Raw genomic sequence first — 20,246 nt, forward strand, 5'->3', positions numbered from 1 at the left:
AATAATTCTAAAGAGGAGTTTCACTATTGTGATAAGGGCAAGAGACAAGTGAGGATGGTGAGGAAAGAGGACTGATTTTGAGCCTCAAGCAGATGTGGATCAATATAGTAATACTGACTGTAGGTTCAATTGAATGAAAAGGTGAACAGAAAGGTTCTGAAATCTCAGATGAACTGAAAAGAGGGTGGAATCAGGGCATGAGACACCTGACAGCAATTGCAGTGTGATCTCTGAGAGTGGAAATAGGGAGGAAAGATTGGATTTTTTTTAATGAGAAAAAATAAAACATAACCCTTATTGTGGATGAAAGGATGAAGAAGGAGGAAAAGTGATGAGAAAAGCAGGGAGATAATATAAATGGATAAGAATACATCCTGATCTGCAAGGAGTCACTAACAGGGTCAGAGGAGGTCATCTGATGAGAAATCTGATTATGAAGAAGATATAACTGAAGCAGAGGAAGAACAGACTAGCCAAAGTGAAGGAAAGAGTACCCCATTGTTTGTAAGTTTTCTCTTGGATTAAACCAGTGACTTCCATCTCAGAGAAACAAGGAAAAACATCTGAAGAAAGGCTTACGAAGCAAGCTATGGGTAAAAAGACATCTAGAATATGGGAGTGGAAGTCTGTTGAACTGGACAAGTAGAGTTGTTCCAGTTGAGACAGCATAACTGAAAGGGGGAAAATACATTTTTACTACAGGAAGTTGAACTGTTCACAGACCTTTTCACTGAAGATACCATACAGCATGAACAGAGGAAGCAGAGAAAGTCTGGCCAAGGAACTGGCATGCTGTGGCAGCTCATGTCTTCTGTGACACTTCTAGAAACATTTCATATTTTCTTCAGATCTTTATGAAAAATAGTGGTTTTTGGGGGACTCAGTGTAGCTCCTCGATGAATACACAAGTTATCCCCACAATAGGGTGACAATTTGCCATTTACTCTTACCACCTGTTGTAAGGGACCTGAAAAATCATCCATGTTTTTAATCTTACCTATTGTAAGATTATTTGATTTTTTTTGTTTTAAGCACAAATTGCTTCAACGAGAGTGCTATGCATGACTAAGTTAAATTCCCTGCAGAAATCTCAAGATATGATATTATCACTGTACCATTGTCAGCAAAGTCTGTAATCCCTAATAAAAGTTACTTTTTAAAAGAAGATGTACATTCTACAAGTCATGCTCACTTTGTATTAATAAATGTAGTGAATTCTAAAAGTTTCTGGAACAGACTCTTCTGACAGTCTTGTTTCCTCTGACTTGCCTATTGACCACAGGATTTTGAAGTACTGATAGGTCAAACACTTGATCTCCTTTGGAGTGTGGGTGTGAAACTGCAGATACCTGTATGTGATACTCTCTCTGGCTTTGTTGGAATGTGGAGAGGCTGGGTTTCTAATACGGGGGTTTTTTCCTGCCTTTTTGTCAATCCACTGTTACTCTCTACTTTAGGAACAGAGCAGCACAGCAGGAGGAAACATTATGTGGAATGTGCCTGCCATTCTGCTGGGAAACTGGGCACTACCTAGCCACTCTGAAGGCAAAACCAATGGTTTACATATATATTAAAATAAGTAATCAGATCCAATTAATAATCAGATCAAATTTATTTTTCTTTTAGGACAACAGGTAGACTGTGTCTTAATAACTGGTGCAATGATGAGGGAGACAGACAATAATTATCTCCTGTTAGCTCTCTTTCCCGTTTTTATATACATAAGCAGCCTATCGTGTATACAACACTCCTTCAACTATAAGTGCTTATTGTTAGCCAATAACAAGTCAAGAAAGGACATCTAACACGTTAATTGACAAATATGAACATTTTTTTATGGGTGGAGAAACCACAGTGTCTGATTCTGCTCATTCAAAACCCTATTTTACGATTGGCCTCTTCCATGAAAACCACAGGAATTGAGTCAATATATTTTTTAAGAACCCACAGCTGTTAATTGAGTTATCAAGTTTTCTAAATGCTTGAACAGAGTAACCACTGGCATTATGGTTATAAATCTTGAACTGCATCCTCTTTGTTCCACTTTTTACATTTCCTTGATGTAGCTGGAATTTAACATATACAAGTACAGCAGACTACTGTTTGCAAATGGCCATGAGATTGGCATAAGGTCTGGTCACGACAAAATGTAAACAAGGGTCGTTGCACTGGATGCTATTTATGTTACCTTCTTATCACAGTACTACATGTTGTGTCATCAGCCAGATTTTGAAACCTTCCTGCAAAATTAGAAATCAGTAAAGGTTCACAAAATAGCCACCAAGTGTTCATTGCTGATCTTTGTATGTGATCTGAGTCTTTTATGACTCTGAGTCTTTTTGACTGAGTCTTTTATGACTCAGTGCTGTCAAATCCCATAAATTTTCTACCATTGAGTAGCATTTGCAGGATATTTAATTTAGACTCTTGTGTTTGTTCCTCCATCTTCTCAGTGACAAGGTTATGGCATATGCTTTGGCCTCATTCTTAACCTGTGTTCTAAATACTTCTGTTTTCCTTTCTGGATAACTTTGGAAAGATGGGTCTGACTAACTTTCTGATGAATGTGGGTATGTAATACCCAGCACTCTATTCAGGCATTTGATTTTGAAGAGGCTTAGATGTTTGTTTTTACCCCTTTTGGCTTTCTAGCTTTCATGTACATGTATTGTGGTAGAATAAATTTTCAACTGAGAACTGTTAGGTAACCCCTTAAACTCTAGGTTCTTGATAACCAAATCTTGTTTAAGCTGATAAATATAGATGATAACATTTCAAAACATCCTTTTGGATGTTCTCTTGTCTTGCATGGATATATTAGCTCAGTGCTTAATAAGAGTAAAGAAAGTAAATCTAGTATTATGAATTGTTAGGGAAATACCAGACAATACAATGGAAAAGTTTCTATGCCTCCATGATGCACTTGTTTCTAGGATACTGCATGAAGACCTGCTGACCCCTTCGGCCAAAACCCCTCCCCTGAAAAAGTGGAGAGTAAAATTGGAAAAGGTTTATAAAAAGGCTAAAAGAACATGGGAATAGCTTTTACAGAAGTAGCAAATAGGTAGATGAGTGCTCTTCAACCTGGAAAAGATGTTTGAAGAGGAAATGTCAGAGTCTGGTAAAATCCTGACTGGTATGGACAAGATAGGAAATTATTAATTATTCAATATCTCTTCAGATATAAGAATTAGAAGGCAACAGAAGAAGGTGACAGATTCAGTCTAAGGAAGAAGTGATTCTTCGCTAATCATGTCTTTAATCTGCAGAGTTGTGAAACAGTGAGAACTACTGTTTACATTGAAACTGCCTCAGGCTCAAGGTGTCCCTAAGCTGCAAATTGGAAATACAGAAATATCACACAGGTTGGGAGTGACCCCTTCTAGTCTAACACCCTGCAGGCCCAGATAGAGGAGGTTGCCCAGGACTGTGTCCAGATGGGCCTCACAAGTCTCCAAGGTGGAGATTCCACATCTGCTCTGGGCACCTGCTTCAGCATCTGACCATCCTCATAGTAACCTGAGTGACAATTTCCCCAGTTTCATGCTGTATCTTCCTGTGCACCTTCAAGAATAAAGTCTCTGCCTGAGCTATCTTGAAGTTGAGCTCATTTCCAGCTGTTAATCAGTTGGCTCCCTGTAGTGCTGCGTGGGGCTATTCCATTCTTGGTGCACAACTTTGCCTTTGCCTTCATTGAACTTCATGAGGCTCTTCTCAGCCCACTTGTCTAGCTTGTATACCTATAAAATTACACAGGAGGCAGGTATCTGATTCAATATTCCTAGTTTTCTACCATCTGCAAAATTGTTGAGAGTACACTCTAGACCATCATCCAGCTTGTCAATAAAAGTGTTGAATGTTGTTGCTACTGGCATTTGCCTCTGAGGGATAATGACCAGTAACTGAGAGTCTGTTGAGGTTTCTTACTGATGATCACTGAGCTTCAAGTCCCATGGTCCAGCTAAATTTTTACCCACCTTATCCAGTCCGTATTTTACTTGTCTAAAGGTTGTTATGAAACACCATGTCTAAGATCTGCTAAAGTCAAGGTGTAGGACGTTTCCTGCTGTACCATTATGCACACAACCTGCCATCTCACTGCAGCAAATGAGTTAGTCAGACATGAATTACCCTTGGTAAATTCATGCTGGCTGGTCCAATCATCATTCTCCTTTCTGTGGCTGGAAATAGTTCTCAAGAGGATTTGCTCCTTTACCTTGCTAGGGACTGAGGTGAGGCTGACCAGTTTGTACTTTCCTGTACTTCCTGCCCTTCTTAAAGATGGGTATGATGTTGGCTTTTCTCAATATCCTTTGCTGCTGATCTGGTCCCTTAGACCTGTACGTGCCCAATTAGCTTAAGAGCTCCCTAATTGTGCCTCCCTCTACACTCCCACTCTCTCAGTTATTAGGCGGTGGAAACTGGTCTGTCAGAGGGAAGATCTAATCAGTGAAAACAAGAGCAAAATAACATTGAATATCTGAATAGCCTGTTCCATGTCCTTTCTCACTAAATCTCTTCCCTCATTAAGCACCAGGCTTCCATTTTCTTTGCCCTTGCTTTTTCTGCCAGCATGGTTGTGGAAGTTCTTATTCCTTGCCTTTCATATACCTTGCTACTTTCAACTCCAGTTGAGCTTTGTTTTTCCTAATTATTTTCTTTCTACTCCAGAAATGTATCTAATCTTTCTAGGTAGCCTTCCTTCTTTGTCCTGTCTTGTTTGCATTTGAGCTCAGTTGGGAGTTCTCCAATCACCCAAGCTATCTTCTGTCATACTTGTTCAACTTTCTGCTCATTGCAGCTGACCTTTCTTGCATTTGAGGAAGTTCTGTTAAAAGATGGAGAGTTGACTTGGGTCCCTTTGACCTCTAAGGTAGTCTCCTATGGTACTCTACTGAGCAGATCCCTGACTAACCCAAAATTTGCTCTTCTGAAGTCCAGGGTTGTGAAACTCCTATTTATCTATCTCCTCTCCAGATTTTTAGCTCCATGATCTAATAGTCATGGCAGCTAAGTCAGCTCGTCTTTACCTAAGTGGCTTGCCCGTGACTATGAGGTCCAGGAGAACACCTTCTCTAAGCAGGCCCATTATAACCTGTGTCAAAAAATTGTCATCAATATGTTCCAGAAACCTCCTGGGTTGCTTTCCACAGCCTTATTGTGCTTCCATCAGGCATTGCAGTGGCTGAGTACCTAGATGTGCAATCCTGAGGTTTCTGGATGCCTAAAGAGAGCTTAATTTATTTCCTCTTCTTGATCAGGCAGTCTCTAGCATGTTTACCACAGCATCACCTGTGTTGGTCTGTCTTCTTGTTCTTAGTCATAAGGTCTCAGCTGGTTCTTCACCTAGTACAAGGCAAAGCTCCATGCACTTTAGCCACTTCTTTGCATAGAGTATAAACCCTCCTCCTTGCTGTCTCAGCCTGTCTTTCCTGAAAAGCCTGTATCCATTTACTGCAGCATTCCCAACCTGTGAGCTATGCCACCATGTCTCTGTAATCCCAATGAGGTCACAGGTCTACAACTGCATGAACTGCTAACTCTTCTTGTTTGCTCCGAGGCTGTGCCCATTTATGTACGGGCACCGAGATGGGCCCTAGTCATGCTGCTTTCCCAGAGGGAGTGTGATAGCCTCCCCACTCGTGTTGTCTCCCACATGCTTCCTCAAATTGCTGGCTGCTGGGAGAGTATTGGAAAAGTATCATCATATGTTTGTTCCATTTTTGTACTCTTCCCCAGACATCTGCTTTTGATCACTGACCTTGGTGTGTACCTAAAGAACTGCCACCAGTAGGAGGGACTGTGTCTCTTAAATTTGGATGTCAAGAGTAGGACATGAACCCAAGTCTCCACAAGAAAGCCAGAAAACATGCTGCAGAAAACTACCTTTGAGCCTCAGACCTCCACCTGCCCTTGGCAGCCATCCAAAAGTGGATACTGGGCTACACAGACCCAGTACTACCATGCACATACTCTTGGGTTGGTGCCCAGAGCAGATATGAAAACTGAATTACTTCTTTTGTTCCTTTGCCTTTTAAGATAATACTTGAATTGGAGCTGCTAAAATTATTGCTAGGTGTTTTTCATAATTATTTTATAACTCAATCTTTTTGATGCTGAGTAGTCCTCCTTTATTTGCTTGCATGTTAATTGAGCTGTCCTCTAGAAAAACTATGTTCCCAGCAATATCCAGGTCTCCTAATGCACTGTTGTTGAGCTAGGCAATGTATGTGTTACAGCAAACCCTGTCATTTTTTTCATAATGAATGAATGACAAAACCAACAGAAAATGGGAAACAACAGTTTCCTATTTGGCAGAGCCTATGTTAAACATATTAACATGTGCTCACCTTGATTCTACCTTAGGCTGAACCTATAATGATTTTTTTTTTGCATACAGAGGAATTTTTTTTTTTAATCTCCATGACTCTCTTCATGACTGCTTTTAGACTGAAAAAGTCTGGTTAACACATGACTTTCTGAATCAAGCCTTGACTGATCATCCTCTTGCTTTTTTTTTTCCCATTCAGGATGATATGGTTGGAGATTCGTTATATACATAATACACATCAAATGCTGCAAAGGCATAGGTAACTTTTTGGTATTATTTTGATTGTGACGTTGTTTTCTTATTGTTCTGCAAACAAAATAAGATTGATGGGGCAAACCAAAAACAAGTGTCAAAACCTCTCCAAATAAGTGTTGATTAAGAAATTACATGATGAAAGTGCTAACAGTATGTCATAAAGCACAGACTAATGTTTACTAGGGCTAGTAAAAAATAACAGACAATATCAAATGTACTTTTAAATACATTTACAGTTTAAAATTTATGGACTCTGGTTGTCAAAGTAATGACTTCTGGAGACAGTCCAAATGTCTGCATTATTAAAAGAAGATGTCCTCAGGTCTGTCTCATTAGATCTTACTCTTTCTTGTATTATTTTGAGCATGCAAACTGGACTTCAAACCCATCCAGTTCATCAGTTTTTGATCCTCCTGAAACTTCTGCTCAGAACTTCAAAACAAAGGGTCATTTTTCCTAAATTTCACACTGTTGAACTTATTCTAAGCATTCTACACAAAGTGTGGTGGAAGCACCTCATCTGATAATGAAGAAGCTGCCCTCAGCATCTCTTGTACAGCATGCCTGGGCAGGCCTTTCTCAGAGGTGTACTTCAAAAACAATGAGTGGAATGAAGAAGAGTGCAGAAATGGGTACAGAAATACCAGAGCTGTGTTTGCCCTGCTTACACCGCGATCTATAAGCCCTGAAATCTGTACAATGTTGTTATTGTCTTTTCAGTTCCAACTCTTCCACTCTACATGCCCACACTACTCGCTCATGTAGATGTAGCATCAGTAGTCCCCCTTTTACAGGTACCTTTCTCATCTCCCACCTCTTTAAACTGGCAGCTCCATCAAATCTTCTGTACTCTGTACACAGACAACATCCATTGTATTTGAACAGATCTCTCATCTTCACTTGATCTGACACTGACTTAAACTCTGTTCTTAGAATAATTTAAAGACAGTTAAAACATCTGAGTCTTACATGAATAGGATACATTTGGGGAAGGGAGGAAAAAACCTGGGCATTAAAAGAGAGAATAATACGAAACCAAAATAGCTTTAATTGAGACAATTCAAGGTACCATTGTGAAAATTCAGATGTTGCCTGTTTTTGGAAGATACGTAAATCAACACAAATGAGCTAAATAAAATGGTCACAGAGCCAGTGGGTAATTTGTGCACAAAGTAGATGAGGAATACCTTGACGTAATAATTTTGCATCTCAATAGCAGGCTGAGCCTCCTCCAGTGTGTCTGTGCAGACTGTGCTACAGGAACAATGTCTGAGAGGAGGTATTTCAGTTTCAGTTCTTTTTCCACAGTTTCCAGACTCTTGACAAATATAAATTGCACACGTTTTCTGTGACAGGGATAATGTTGTATAAGGTATCACAACCTGATTTTTTATCTACTATTTATTTAACTTTTAATATTTTCATCTCTGAGAATCATTGGTATTCCTCAGAGTCTAGGAAATGGATTTTTAATTAAGTACCCAGAAAATGATTGCGGATGACGGATTTGAAGGTGATTTTAGTATTCTGTGTGACTCCTGGCCAATGATTTTTGCACTGTATTTTAAGCCAGGGTTTATACTCAGGTACAGTCAGTCTTCTGGACAGTCACTGCTCTGTCTAATCTGACTTTGGTCACAGGAGAGAAGAAAAGGAAGAGTGAGGTGAGTGGGAGCAGTAATTTCCATGGGAGCTTGCTTGGGAAGCTTTATTTCTTCTTTCTGGAAGGCCAGCAGGACTGTAACAGCAACTAGGTGTTTCTACTTGGCTAGCATTGAGAAATGTCTTCCACAACAGACAGAGATGGAGGACTCTAGAGTTAAATGAAGTTTTCCTTTATTCAGTTCCTATTACCAGGATGACACTGAGAAGAAGCATGGTGATAGGGAGAATTGTATTGGGTCCAAGAGTTGTTTCTCCCCACCTTGCCTGGGGGGGCAGGGCGCTGGAATCAGTAGACAATTTTGCCTCTCAGCTGGAAGAAGAAGCTGGTATGGACACAAGTCCTTTGGTTGCCATGACCTTTTACTTCCATCCATTCCCAAAAGGCACATACTTACCATACATAAGCTGGAACCCTAACTTGTCTCAAAGAACTGAGTTTTACAGGTTGGCAAGTTTGGGGGAGTGATAAAGGGGATAGTCAAGCTTAGATTCAATAATGTGAATGTAAATTGAGCTACATTTGGGTTAGACAACTGAATCAAAAGTAAAATGTAATGAAAATATGAAAAAATTAATTGATACCGAAGCTAAATGAAGAGGTTCCTCTTAATCCTGTTCAGATGAGCCTCAGCAAGTGTTGCTTACAGCCTGAGTTAACCAGCTATAGAGGTTGCATGTTGAGCAGCTGTGGTTCCTGCAGTTCTGTGCTTGATGTAAAATGCTCTGCTGAAAGTCAGGATATAGCAAAGTGGGCTTAGCACCAGGCTTAAAATGCTACATAGTATCTCCAACATAAAGGATAGGCATATGAGGCATATACATCTGAAAAATGCTGTGTGGGTATACCCTTAGTTGAATATCCTTAAGGAGGTCAAAAGCAGCAACATGCAGGAGTTCAAACAGATTAGAACCTGAGTAACACAAGCCCAAGAAATCCAAGACATATGAAATCTATATTTACAAAAATAAAGCCAAGGACTATTGCCTCTCTTAGGTCATATAACATCTACAGAGCTGTTTTGAAGGAAAAATATACAGTGCTAAAGTGCAAATGATGATGTGGAAGATGACCTAAATATAGGAAAGGGCAAATAAATATTACAAATTAGCCATGAGGGAAGGAGGAAGGAAGAGGAAAGTAATCAGAAACATTTATTCCTTCATGTGGTTATATAAGAGGGCACTTTAGTGAAGAAGGGACAGTAAATTAGTAAAGAGGTTACAAAATACAGTCCTGTGAGAAAGTTGCAGGTGAGAAGAAACAGTGATATGAACTTAAAGTCTTTCTATTACTGCATGTTAACTGCCAGAGTGCACACTTGCATTATTGAGTAAATGTGAGGTAGTCTGTGCTTCAGTGAAAGATGTAAATTACATTGCTTTATGCTGCACAATGGATAAATGCAATAATGATACATGAATCTGCCGTTTTCACTGTCTTGAAGTAAGTTATCTCCCTTGCTTACCTCGTGGTAACTTATTGTTGTGACAAAACTCTGAAAAACATTGAAGTAAACTATTGGAATTTGGGTTATAATTATTGCAATGCTACTAAAATGGGATATCAGTGTTTTTCCTCTAAAATTTTGTGAGGTTCTAGTCTTGTTGCCATTTACCCTCAAAGCACTTCATTTTGTGCTTTTCATTGTCAGAAAGGTGAAGACAAGCTGAATCCTTAACTGTTGCTAATTTTAATGATTATATGGGGAATTTTTTCCTTTCTTTTTTCATCCTACCACCTGGAAAGGCAAGGATATTGATACCATTACCACCATTACCACCATTATCACCATTACCACCTGTCAGCCCGTACAGAGAGGAAAAAGAAATAAACATTTTCATGACTGGGCAATTTTTATATATATATATATATACAGGCAGACTGATCCACCTGATTTCAGTGGTATTATTTCTGTATTACACCAGCAAAAGCGAGACGAAATTTTATGACAGCCCATCTCTGTATCACTAAAAATGACCTAAACCCCCTTCTGGATAAAACCTGTATGTTAAAGTCTTAAAGGGATACCTGTCTTTACAGTTGACATTAGAGTGTGTTTTCTTTTCAGTCTGAGTTGTCTATTCCGCCACAAGCTACTGGAAATATTTCTTTTCCAGAGAAGCATATGGTCTGGCTTTGAGATTGATAAACCTCATGGGGTAGCTCCTTTCTGGTTAGAAGGTTTTTAGAATATTAATCCTGAGAATCTGCATGTAAGGGAGACATATGGGAACTATAAACTGAACTCTCATTCAGTTTTTGAAGTTTCTGTGTGCTGGCGGCTTGAGGGAGCCATGTTTTCAGAAAGCAGGAGGCGTTGGCCATTTGAAAATTGAGATTGTTTTAAGGCATCGCAAACATGATAATAAAGTTTACTGCTCATTAAAATGATCCAAACAAACAGTATCCAGGTATGCTTAAAAATATTTCTGAACCTCAGATACATTTCAATTAACATGTTGTCCTTATTTTTAAAAACTGAATTTAATGCTGCACATTTTACTCCAGTACTATTGAACTACAAACAAATAGTTTTCAAACAGTAATGTATTATGTCAGTTTATCTCTTTTTAGAGGTAAGAAGGACAGAAGAGATGCTAAATAATTTTTTGAAACTTGACCTACCTATTATATCTTTCTATGTAAGGATTATGAAAGTTTGTTCTAAGAGAGTCTAACTCGTTCCACCAACACAAATTTACAATTTTCCTCTGAATTGTGTGTCACGTTCTGCGTTCCAGGTACCTTACAAAATACCTTATACTGTCACAAAGCTCTGGTAAAATATCTGTTCCCTGTACTCTGGCAAGAGAAAATAATTGGGGGCAGAACACTGTGGGTTTTGTTTTTTAGCTTGCAGTTTTGTACATGTTGCCCACTTTGATCTGAAGTGCCCTTTGTGTCTAACTGTGCTACAGTGAGCACGGTTGCATTTAGGGCTTACTCCAGGTCAAATTAAACCAATGCTAAAAGTCAGAAAATTCTCTAAGCATAGGATAAAACTTTCAGACAGGCATAGTTTGAATTTGAGACTTATTTAAATCAAAGGAGTGTAAAATAACTGTCATTGGTTTAAGTAACTTGAGTATTTAAAAATACACTGAAAATCATCTGTGGATCATCTGTCCTTTTAAAGGACAACATAGTGTTGACTAGAACACATACACAAGTATATCTTTGAATTTACATAAGAAATTCAGGCACAGTCCTATATCTCATGACTGTGAAATTAAAAAGTATTTGCAATCCTGGCAAAGAAAAACAGACCCCAGGCATGACTGACTATCATGCTGCTTACTTTGATTCCTGTCTCAAACTATCCACTTGTTTTGTTAGTCTTCATTCAAAGCTTCATCTCAAGGCCCTTGCTTAGTTTTTTCCCCATATCCCCAGATGCAAAAATGCACACCTTCTGTTGCAGGGCTGCATTTTCTGCTCTGTGCCACCTGAGAGGTACAAGGACATAAAATCAACTATATTGGCAGAGTCTTATCTGGCTGTTGAAGGCCAACATCCACTGGAAAAAGAGTCTTGGGATTTTCAACAGTAAAAATAATAACAACGATATTAATAACAGCAATAATGCACAATTAGGAACTTCTTTCTTATTTGGCATCACTTGGAGATCAATGCTATTGCTATGAAGGCAATCCATAGAGTCAGTGCTGCCATAATATTAATGTTGCCACTGAAAAAAAGCAGAAGCATTATTTCTTGTTACCCTTAAGTTCTATCCTGAACTCTGGTTCACTTTGCTGAACTCTGCTCACTTCATACCTAACTGGTGTGGCACAGACAAATGAAAGAAAACACAAATATAAATCTGGGAGATTTCTCTTTGCAACCGTAATGCTTTAAGCAGAAGCACTAAGCTGCACTTATCCCATTTGAATTTTTCTTTTCCAGTCTCTCCTAATAAGGATCACTCATATGAGCTAAGTATTTCCCTCGGTAACCATCCTTGCATTATTAATAACCAACTCAATTTTGCTTGCTGAACAAGAGCCCTCCTTTAATATGTAAGGTTAGGTTCAAGTAACAGTCCTTCATGAATGCATATATTATCAGTCTTTTCCACTAATTGGTCTCAAAGTATGTCATCAATCTTATCACCAAATCAACATGGTTTGGAGGCTGTTCTCCTACTCACATGCTAAAGTTTAGCTAAAGGCCTGGACAGACAAGCAGGAGAAAAAGCTGAGACAACAGAATATAGTGTTAGCCATGGTACACAGCCCAAACAGTAAGAATGAGGAGACACAAAGCCGTCTAATTCTCTTGGAAGAAGAAACACACTACAGAGAATCACAGAATTGTTAAGGTTGGAACAGACCTCTAAGATCACTGAATCGCACCATTAACCCAGCAACGCTGTGTTCACCAGCATGTAAAAAAACATCAGAAGTTGAAATCAGTGATGGAGGCCCATAACACTGGACATAATCCTTCAGCACCCATTTTGGTGCAAACAGTCTATCACCAGAGCTAATCTCTGAAGGATATGTGTTTACATGTTTCTGCTAAGTTTTAGATTATCAAAAGTTAGACACATGGGGTACAGAAATAGATATTTCTGATTGTAAGAGGATCATTTTGGTAGGCAGCGCTATATAAGTTTACTTTTTCTTATTATATCTAGATAAATAGTCACTGTCTCTACAGAGAAACTCTATATAGTCAATGATAGAAAGAACAGGTCGCAGAAAGCCTGTGCTTACTTCAGACTGGTTGGTTTATGTCAACTCAGAATAATTCTTAGCTTTATTATCTCTTTGGAAGATGTGACTCTAGCTTAAAGTATTTTTTTCCTGCACAACAATTACTTTTTTTATGATATCAAAGTTGATCTCAGTTCTGATGAACAGTGTAACTGGAGCCATGTGTCTGCCAAACTATGGTCACCCACTTGTGCCAGAGAAATTTCCTTCTCATGAAATTCATTTCCCTTAGAGCACTGAGCTAATATTTCCCTGTGTCACGGAGAGGTGGTGTATTGGCACACCCTTGGGACAGAGTTTTCTTTCAATGGCACAAATGTTCTGTCAGAGGCTTTGGCAGATGTAATGCGTGTCTATTTTCTACAGGTAACACACTTACTGGCTACCACCTACTCATCGACAAGAGAAAGGTCTTCTAGGGCTTTAACACAAGAACAAGCAATATTTAACACCTACATCAAGCACTGCTTCCTGGACACCACTGACACTTTGGATATCCTCTGGCATGCCCAGAGTGAGAAGCAACTGTTACATCTCCTCTTGCAGAGCTGAATCAGTCTACTGACTTGTGAGCTTTGCACCTCCAGATCCTTCAGGACCAGATCTCAACCTCTTCAGCAGAGAGCTGGGCCCTACAGGACAGATCCAGGCACCCTGGTGCTGAGGTGTGTTGACGCTTCCAGGCAGTCGAACATGACACAACACACTTGCAGCTGAAGCACGCAAGGCTGAAAGCTTTGGGTCAGGGCAATCCTTCACCTCCCGGCCATGAGGAGGACTATCTGCTTGCCCAGCCACTTGTGACCCCAGCCTGCCATGGCAGGGGAGGCACACAGGGTGCCTGTAGGGTGCCTGAGAGTGGGACTGTGGGGCGCAGCCCTGGAGGGGGTGGCCAAGGACCACTTCTTTCACGAAGCCTCTGGCAGCTGGGACCGCAGGTGCTTGGGGTGCACAAGCAGTAACTTGTGAAGGTGCAGCCTGGAGAGCTTCATTTTCAGCTGACTAACCTCTTTCCTTGGCAAGAGGCAATGTTTCCTTGTATTTTTTTTTAAAGAGAGTGAGAGAGTACATGAGAGAGTAAACTATTTTCCTCCTCAGCATCTATTCTAAGGCCTGTAGAAGGCTCTAAAACCTGTCTGCATGTGTAATAGCCTGTTAGGATGAAAGTATTTTCTTTTGTGGTGGAAACAAAGAGCTTGAGGCTTTTGATCAGGCATTGAAGCAGTGGGGTTTCACCTTTTCTGGAGGAAATGCATAGCAAGAATGCCCACTCTACTTCTTCCTCCCTGCTCCTCCCAGCTCATCTTTGATCTCTGGGAAACACTTGAATCAGCAGTGCCAGCAACTCCCCCGCTGTCTTTGCCTATCTAGGATGATCAGTGACAGCTTTTGTTTAAAATTTCAGGATTTAAGATCCCTTTTTTTTTTCTTCAGCAAATGAGAGTCATTTTGTAACTTGTATCCTAACAAATCCTCAATCCTCCAAGTATTTTCTCCTAGTGGAAATGCAGAGCAAGAATGCCCACTCTACTTCTTCCTCCCTGCTCCTCCCAGCTCATCTTTGATCTCTGGGAAACACTTGAATCAGCAGTGCCAGCAACTCCCCCGCTGTCTTTGCCTATCTAGGATGATCAGTGACAGCTTTTGTTTAAAATTTCAGGATTTAAGATCCCTTTTTTTTTTTCTTCAGCAAATGAGAGTCATTTTGTAACTTGTATCCTAACAAATCCTCAATCCTCCAAGTATTTTCTCCTAGTGTGAGAAGGATTTTCCTGGTTTTCCACTCTCTGTCTTAACAAGTTTAACACTGCTTCTCAGAGAGTTAAATTGGTTTTGTCCAGATGGACACTGTTACAGGCCTCCTTTATAGGTAAGATTAATTTTATTAAAATATAATCCTCCCATGCTCACATTATCCCCTTCAGACATTCTCTTTGAATCTTTTGCAAAGTAGCATTAAAACAGTTTCTGGGATTCATTAAGAATTATATTAAAATACAGACACACCTTTTTAGGCTACAACTGCTGAGAAAAAGCAAAACTGGAATTTCCTTTACTTGGAGACCCTCTCTGACCCAATTAGATGGCAAGATGCATTTGCCCCAGTCCCATCAACACAACAATTAGAGGAGCACAAAGTAGTCCTGTGACCACTCAGTTGCTTTCCTTCTGGGATAGGGATGCAGGTTATTCTCTGCTTCTCAGTCCTGGAAATCAACATGTGTTGCTCTGCTGCCTTGCTTTGAAGGAAGGTCTACAGAGGCTTCTGTGATTTTCCATTTCACCCCCATGCAGCACAAGGCCTATGCACCACTTAAATCCTCATCAAAATAGGGCTTAGGTAATACCCTTGGCAGAAGGGCAAGTTCCACCCACATTCCTCTGTGCTCATCTGGGCTGGAGAATCAGAACTGGAAAGCTGCGTGTGTGTGGTTTTTTTACCACTTGGAACTAAATACTTACTGTGCACCTATTTCATCTTTGCTCCTGGTTCTGGTCTTTCTGTAAAGCCAAAAACTACACCAGTGAAATCGGTTTATGTTATAAATTTAGAATTCCAAGTTTGATTCGAAAGAATAAAAATGAGAAATCCTTGCCGTTCATTAATCCTTAACTGAGAGTAAGCAGAGAGACTTCTCAATTACATTATTCACCCCAAAAGAGGTTCTCAAGTTTCCCAAACCCTGTCAGCCTGTTCTGAAACACACACATGTTGCAAAAAGGTAAGTAAACCTCTTTTGACTGGCTTCCTGATTTTTGGTAAAGCCCCACAATATATGTACTTTAGTACTAATGGTAGTCTATTAAAGTCTACTTTGTAAGTGAGAAATAAAGGGAATTAAATGTATGCAGTAAAGTAAAAGGCAAAGGCCTACTTAAAACTCAAAATAGATAAGAATGTAAGTGCAAAGAGAAAATCAGTGTATTTGGAATTATTTCATCTTTTAACTAAAATACAAAACATTGGCAATAATATTATACATTTCAGCATGCATTAAGCCCTGAAGAAAATAAGATACTCGATGTGGTTTTGCAAAAGTCATATTGCCTAATGTTGTAGTACCTCTGATACTGATACACCTCACATGATTTGTGGAAAACATAACATTTTTAGTACAAAAAGAAAGGTAGATACAGGTATCTAGGAGACCTGAGGAAAATCTGAAAAAACAGACACTGGAAAGAGGAAATTTTAAATAAGAGAGGGTGTAGCAGCCATGTCTAAACACAGAGATAGAAGAGCTCATGGCATGGGTTCCCTATTGTCTTTTGTATCTTCTGCCACTGATAAAGGCAGATTTTCAAAGTGCTTGTAATGTCGCATTATCAATGCAATTAAATCATAGTAAGATCTCACTTAGTGAAATAACTTTATACTTTGTAGTGGTTGCTTAAGAGATCAGATCTAAAACTGGAAAGCTCTTCAGTTACTTTCTTCAATCTGTCATTTTGATGGGAATGAATTCATAAAGGTCTCTGAAATTATCATATCTACCAGTATTTGCTTACCTAAGTTTTCAGCTATCCCATGTGAGCTCAGATTCAGGCCTTAACATGCTATAACCAGTGTGTTAGCAGTTTTGGTCTTGGACGGGTCCATGCTAATGTTGGAAATCATAATCTGCTCCATCTTCCTCCCATAATAAATACCACATTTGTAAAATAAGAGTAGGAGTCTCTGTGACAATCCTTCTTGACTGAAACATAAACCTACTCCACTATCAGCTGTGGATCTGAAGAAATCTGTCTAGCCCCCTGTTCATTATTCTTCACCGAGGAGATCATCCAGAATGAAACTACTGATGCATTGGATCAGCCCATCCCGCTCTCCCTTGCATCATGTAACACAGTTGCAGTCATGTAGCTGTGCAGACTCCTTCAGAAAAGGACCGCAGCAATCTGGTAGGTGCCTTACATGACGTTAGCTTGGCAGGATGGAGCTGAAATTCCCTAGTATGCCCAGCTCCTGTCATCTTTAGCCAGGGGTATCTTGGGTTGCCACAGCTACGCTCGTACCAGAATCTCAGCTAACTAATTTAAAATCAGTCGAAGAGATTCTCGGCTCTTTTGCTTCGATACTTCACATCCCAGAAATAATTGCATATCTGTAATACAGCCTAAAAGATATTTTAGCTGCCTTCAGAATGTTCTCTCTTCTGGTTGGGTTATATTTACATTGTTACCCTGAATTCCCTGTGCGCTCTTATCATTAAAGCGCATTGTCACCATGTGACTGTACCTGGACATGTTTCTATGGCCCTGTATTATGCCCTGGAGATGTTGTCACAACTCCATGCCACTGGTCTGGCTACTGAAGGGCAAGTATTTCCAGGTCAGATAGTATGGCAAAGTTCTTGCAGGTAGGCTTTGTCAAATCTTCCAGCAGAGTTTGAAAAGTTATGGTTTTTATTTGTCTACTCCCATCTTTCTCTTCAATGTTACTACACCTGTGCAAGCAGAAACAGAATGGGACAGTGCAGACCAACTGCATTTCAGAATTCTGGCACAAATTTAACTTGGTATTCCTTTGTATACTTATGTTCTGCCTTGTTTGTCATGAATCAAGAATGTTAAACAAATTTCTTATAAAGCATGCTAGTCCATATCATCAAAGGCTGCCGCAGAGGCTGCCTTTTTTTCCCAGCAGCTGCTACTGCTAAAAAACTGTTTCATCCCGAGATCAAAAAGTCTGCCTTACCTTACTGTCTATTGCAAAGATTTACCAGCTGGCTTCGTCACCTGCTTGCACTAGGAAATTACTGTCATTATTCGGAAGATGCATTTCCATTGTGATGCAAACGTGTTATAGACACACTTTTTCTCCCAGTTGTGAGATATATGTGTATGTATGAGTATATATGTCTACGTTAATATCTTTACTACAAAATATGTATCTGAATAATCCAATAACCTACAAGAAAATTCTCCTGTATCTTTCTTTACACTCTCACTGCAAAACCACTACCTCCCACAACAGCCAGCTGTGACAACAACATCCCTTTGTCTTGCACAGTTCCCTGCACATAACACTTCAAGGAGAACCAACCCATCAGCTTGGCAAGGGGAGGAACACACTGTGGTGAGCTCTAAGCCATGCACATGCAGACTGTAAAAAATTATTGACTTTGGACAAGTTCTAAAGTTAGTGCAGGGAGAAAGGGAAGAAAGTAAGCATTGATAGATGGTGTAATTGCATACGGTTAGAAAATCTTAGAAAACAAGGCTAAATACGAGGCATGGGGAATGAAATGTAAGCCATTAAATGAAAGCTGTAGGAGAGAGCTGAGAGAAGCTCCAACAGGCAGAGACATCAAGGTAAATGATAAGATGTTTAACATCATGAATGGAGAACTTGCACTGCAGGTTAATCTGCAGCTGTTTAACTCTCAGCTATTAAGAGGATAAGGGATGAACAGATAAGGCTTTAGAAATAAAAATTGTATTTTCACATCTCTGTTGGTGAGGACATCAGTGATATTTCTGGGCTGCTGTTATGCTTTTAAAGGTAATCAAGTCGTGGTATTAAAGGTAGTGATAAGCTGGAAAAGAGGAACTCCCCAGAAGCAAAGCTATTCACATTGTAATTGAAAAGAAGTTAGAGAAAAAAGCATATTAAATAATTAGATCTAAATACTAAATCTTATAAAACACTATTAAACAAAAATGAACTTTAAAACAAAATTAGCATTTCTAATAATATATTTTTCTTATTTTTAATGACTTCCTAAGCCAGCTTTAGATACTGTTATCATCGGCTCTAAGCAAGAGTTGCACTGCATCTGCAGGAACAGAATGGTCCCAAACGATCTGGAAATGCTTCTTTGCATCTGAATCTGTGCTTCCTGGTGCAGCATGATGATGATGCTAGGCCCTCCCTATGGACTTGAAAAGAACTCTGGAGGCATATCCCAAGAACATGTCACTTTGTCTCCTCTCCTCTCCTCTCCTCTCCTCTCCTCTCCTCATTCCCCCTCACCATGTGAAGTGTGTAACATTTTCTCTAAGTCAGTGGGAGGCAGCCAAATGCTGTGGCTTTAGCTCCAGTATATTGTTGGTGGATGGGTGGCTGTTTCACTCCATACTTCCCAGTCCCTTGATATGATGGTAATGTGGATTCACCATGGTGATAGAACCAGCCTCCAGGAACAGAGATGTATTTCCTGTGGGAGCAGAGACTGACTGGCTTGAGGCAGCTAAAGGGATTGGCTCTTGACAGCTGCGAGACAAAAATATGCCTTTCTCAGAGCTTCCCTATTGAGTTGGAGGACCAGGCAGCAATCCTGATGGGACACATCAGGAAATACATGACTTTTCAGTGGGCTCAACTAAGAGTGTAGAAAACTGTCTAAGAGTAGGGGAATGATAGGATATTTCACTGGGAGCTTAGGCGTAGGATTTGAAGAATATGTTTGCACTGGGGCATCTGTTTTACTAGAGGCTGAGGTGCAAACAATTTTTAAGAATGGGAAGTGGGTAGCATAGTGAAATCTTTAAAGATTTGACTGCCACGAAAGACAGTCCTGATCTGAAAAGATCGAGAGCTTCTGTTTTGAAGAGCCATTTCCTTGGTGGTTTTAAGTATTTTGGTTTTACTTACTTTGAAGAGGTGGCAATTGAACTACCATAAAGCAGTATCATCTTATTTTGTTAATAAAGAAACAGGTTCAGGGGAAGACAAAAGTGGTTTGGTTGATTCTTCCTTGACATCAAAATCTGACTGCAGACAAGGAAAGAAGAAGAGTTTCTGAGATAAGGGACTAGCCTACAATGGGAATGATTTGGATTCAATTGTTCAACCTTCATTCACTGGTTTCAGCCATTCCACCTGTTCTCTCATGGCCTGTTGGTAACTTAGTGTTCAATTTCTCTGTCTTCATTACTGATGGAACATAACAATGAGATTCAACATAATTTCTCTAGATCTTCATTCCTAATGCAACATAATGAGGCTATTATAAAAATAACTGCTTCACCCATGTTGTGAAGTGATGAGAGAAACCAATAAAACATGAAATGTAAGTTCCAAGGGAAAAGATGACTGATTAACATGAAACCACATAATCCTCTAAACAGCTTCATTTATGACTGGCCTGGTGCTGACTATTCACTAGCTCACAAAAATAAATTTACAAAAAATAATGCAATAGTTTTACCAGGATTTCTAAATTCAGTTACTATTACATTGTGTCACAACTTGGAAGCCCTCTGTCAGATAATGTATTGAGTGATTATTTCACTGCTATCAGATAAAGATGTACTTGAAGTGTCTCTCAAG

Source organism: Corvus brachyrhynchos, unplaced genomic scaffold, assembly GCF_000691975.1.
Source record: "Corvus brachyrhynchos isolate BGI_N302 unplaced genomic scaffold, ASM69197v1 scaffold100, whole genome shotgun sequence".
Taxonomy (NCBI): Eukaryota; Metazoa; Chordata; class Aves; order Passeriformes; family Corvidae; genus Corvus; species Corvus brachyrhynchos.